We start from the raw sequence: 4,567 nt of genomic DNA on the forward strand, positions 1-4,567 counted from the left end.
CCTGGAAAAGGGAATGGCTACCCACTCCAGGATTCTTACTCAGAGACTTCCATGGACAGAGGAGCCTGGCAGGCTACAGTCCATGTGTTGCAAATAGTCAGACATGACTGAGCAACACTAAGGGAAAACCAAAAAACTGTACAGAAGAACTGTACATCTGATACTGAATAATAAGAGAAAATAAAAAGTCTCACTTAGGGACTTTTCTAATGGTCCAGTGGTTAAGACTCTGTGCTTCTACTGCAGGGGATGAGGGTTCGATCCCTGGTTGGGGAAGTAAGAGCCTGCATGCCATGTGGCATGGCCAAAGAGAAAAGTCTCACTTACTCACTAAACAGAAACGTCTATTGATCCCTTCTTTTGGATTAAATCCACCAATTAGATGCTGCCGCTAGCTGTGTGTGACCCCCATACCAGGAGTGATAAGAAATGCCTGGAAGCTTGACCCCTCTCAGGGTTTCTTTGTGAAATCTCTTCATTAGGTAACTGGGGTCTTTGGCATGGACCTTAATTTTTAAGTGATTGCTCCCTTGAGTATCTCAGGAAATTTGTACTAGTACACTAGTCCTTTCTACTCCTTTTGTTTAGGTAGGCTTCTTCTGAGAGTCAGGCCACATCTCTGCATCTACTTCTTGGTAATCCTTTATTAAGGGTCTGATGACATGTCAAAGTTGTGTTTGGAATATCAGACTCCTGGTGATCTCCTAGTTACCTTGCTTCCCCAGCTCGTATTCATGCATGCAGGCAAAGGGGATGTCCTGAATTTCTGTTCTGATTACAATTATATGGCTTCATATCTCACAATTATCCAAGGCCAGAATGATATGGCTACTATGGTGGTGGTTTAGTTGCTAAGTCATGTCCAACACTTGTGACACCATAGACTATAGCCTGCCAGGCTCCTCCGTCCATGGGATTTTTCCAGGCAAGAATACTGGAGTGGGTTGCCATTCCCTTTTCCAGGGGATCTTTCCAATCCAGGGGTTGAACATGGATCTCCTGCAGGGCAGGCAGGTTCTTTACCAACTGAACTACCAAGGTAACCTTGAAAGTGAAAGTAAAAGTCACTCAGTTGTGTCCAACTCTTTGCAACTCCATGGCAGTAGCCTGCCAGACTCCTCTGTCCATGTAATTCTCCAGGCCAAAATACTAGAGTGGGTAGTTGTTCCTTTCTCCAGGGGATCTTCCCAACCCAGGGATTGAACCCAGGTCTCCCTCATTATAGGCAGATTCTTTACCAGCTGAGCCCAAGAATACTGTAATCAGTAGCCTATCCCTTCTCCAGGGGATCCTCACAACCCAGGAATCGAACTGGGGTCTCCTACATTGCAGGCAGATTCTTTACCAGGTGAGCTAAATTTAGTGTCATTATAACCACTATAAGAAACAAAGTCATTGACAGATATACATGTCCTGCATGGTGAAAGACTTGCTGGAGCACTGTATTCTCTTCTAGGCAACATATTGGGTTGGCCAAAAGGTTCGTTCAGTATTTCCTAAGATGTTACACAAAAACGCAAACGAACTTTTAGACCAACCCAGTATTTTTAGAGGAATATTGGCAAATACAGCACAGAAATGTTTCTATATAGTGTGAGCATGATTGTAAGGGGATTTAGGAACCACCTCAAAGAAGGAACACTTGAAAATCAGAGCTTTGTGGCTAAGAGCAGACAAGATGCAAAAATACGAAGGGCTGTCACAAAAGGGAGAGAAGAACCTTGGTCTGTTGTACTAAGAGGCTGGTGTAAACTTCCTTGAGAGTAAGTTCCAGGAAATGCTAAGAGTGGAAGTGATCACTGAGGATGATGCTTGCATTGCAAGAGACATCAGGGTCTCCTGGCTGTAAGTAGGCAGGAGCAGAGGTGCTGATAGAAGGTGCAGTGGTACCTCTGTGAAACCTTCTTTCTGGGGTTGGTTCACATAGGGCAATTGCAGTTGATATGGAAGACCAAGACTACATTCCAGAAATAGAAATTCCCCTGCCTCCAACCTCTCCACAGAACTAGGCTTTCAGAACTGTCTAACTGGAGATCCAGCCCTTACTCTGGTCTGCTATTTCCTTTACATTCCCACTCTATTTCTAAAGTACATGACTTTATTAGATTGTGTTTTTGAAACTCACCTACATTTTAAAAGCTGGTCCCTTCCAGTTCAAGGACAGATAGACTTTAGACTTCAGGACACATGCTGGGCAATGAAGATGTATCAGTTGAATAACCAAATATAGATTAGCATTCTTCCAGAGGCAAAAATGTGGAATGACCATTATGCATTCCCTTTCAAGGGTAACAACATGCTTTCTGGACTCCTCCCTGTAGACTTCCTTCCAGTCTCATTGGCCAGGATTGTCTCACATGCATGTTATCTAAAACAAGTCTCTTTGGCAAGAGACATTAACTCCTTGGGGCTAGAAAGAGATTGTGCCCCCCCTAAATAATATGGCTTCTTGGAGGACAGGGAACAATATTTGGGTTCTATTAGTAAGGAAGAAGGGTGAGTGGCAGGCATAGTTGGTTGACTGTTGGATAGACCTGAGAGTATCTGCCACAAAATAAGATAAAATGAAATCCTCACAGTTACCATTTCCCGCTTCCTGTCAACCTTTGGAAAGTCCTTGGTTTACTTATCCAACCTACAATCAGTCATTTCATTTCTGGATGTCTTTTGGAAACGGGAGATTCCTGGATTACAGGGTCTTTTGCTTGTTTGTTTTTATCTTGTCTTTTTTGTCACGGCATAGCATGTGGGATCTTAGTTCCCTGGCCAGGGATCAAATCTGTGCCCCTTGCAGTGCAAGTGCATAGTCTTAGGACAAAACACCAGAGTAAGTAAACCCTTAAGTTCAAAGGATGTATCACCAAGTTCCATTCATAGATATTAATTCATGGTACCTACTCTTTTCTTGAACTGGTAATGTTTCGAGTACACAAAGGCTAATCAGAAAACCAGCTCAATTTTTAGGGAAATAGCACCAACTCAATGTGGTTGCAGTGGAAATTTCGTGAGAAGATCCATTTTTATGAGTGTTTTATGCAAAGTCCAAGAAGCTTGCTCTGCTTATTCAACATCTTGTCTGTAATATTTGCTTTCCGCCTCCGCAGCAATTCTAATCTCAATGGAATGTGCCTTTTCTTCCTAGGGTGAGCATTGGCAGGGCGGGGGGCAGGGGGGGGCACTTTCCAAAGAGCCTGTATAAATCTGGTAAATGTCACCAACGAGTGAGAATTTTTTGGTCAATTCTTCTTCCACAGGGATTTTGCTGTCTCTTGATAAAGGCTCAGATGAAACTTAGGCCCTTTCCTGATGCTTGTATTCTTTCTTTGGCTCATTACAGTCTCTATGTTCCGGAAGGGCTGGTCCATTGGTAGAAACTCAGTTATGAGGCATTGGTTTCCAAATTGCTATCAAAGATGGTTATCATGCTTCTGCTATAATAATTATCATTGTACTGTGGTTCTCTGGTTGATTGTTTCCACACTAGTCTTTTTTTCCCCCCACTGATGACGTGGTTTTTATTTCCAAACCCAATAAGAAACTATGAATCCTTGTGATGTTTTTTCCACTTTATATAATTTCTCCACCAATTTGTCTTTCTGAAAGAGGTATCAGATGATTGCTTCATTCCTTCTTCTATTCTGTTTTCTTGTAGTTCAGTACACCAGTAAAAATGATATGTATATGCAGTTTATAAGTTTATAGAGTAATAGTTCTCAGTAAAGTACCATCTCAATTGATCATCACCTTTCATAAAATGTATTTTAAATGTATATAGGTAGAAAATTTAATTTTTAATCAGATAAAAAAGTCCACAGTAAGTACTTGGGATAACATACATTTGGCAATTAATCTTTTATACCCTTCAGTGTTGTCTAGTTATTTTAGTTTCCATATTTTTGGTTTCCCTGAAGATTGCCAAGATGGCAAGGACTGTATCTGACATGTATTTGTATCTTCCACAGTGCTTAAAACAATGTATGTGGGCACATAGTAGATGTTAAATAATGTGTATTATATCAAACTGAAATTCTAACTTTGCCTTCCTATGAGTTGCAGAGTAAGCAAAATAGATGGATGAGGATCAGTTTGTTTTGAAATCTGTCACCAAAGTAACGCTTAAAATTTGGCCCAACAATGAGAAAACAAATATCCCAATTTTAAATTGGGGAAAAGATTTTAAATGGGCAACAGATTCTCACCAAAGCTGTATAGATAACAAATAAGTATATGAAAAGATGCTCACATCTTACGTCATCAGAGAACTGCAGACTAAAACAACAGAAAGAGACCACTACATACTTATTAAAATGGTCAAGATCCAGAACGCTGACAATACCAAGTGTTTATGAGGATGTGGAGCCTTAGGACCCTCATGCATTACTGATGGAAATGCGAAATAGTTCAGTCATTTTGGAAGATAATGTTTTTTCTTAGAAAACTAAACAGAGTCTTAGCATATGATCAAGCAATCATGCTCCTTGGTATTTATACAAATTTAAATGAGTTGAAGCTTGATGTCCATACAAAATCCTCCACATAGATACTTATAGCAGCTTTATTCATAATT

Source organism: Bos indicus, chromosome 14 (genome assembly GCF_029378745.1).
Source record: "Bos indicus isolate NIAB-ARS_2022 breed Sahiwal x Tharparkar chromosome 14, NIAB-ARS_B.indTharparkar_mat_pri_1.0, whole genome shotgun sequence".
Taxonomy (NCBI): domain Eukaryota; kingdom Metazoa; phylum Chordata; class Mammalia; order Artiodactyla; family Bovidae; genus Bos; species Bos indicus.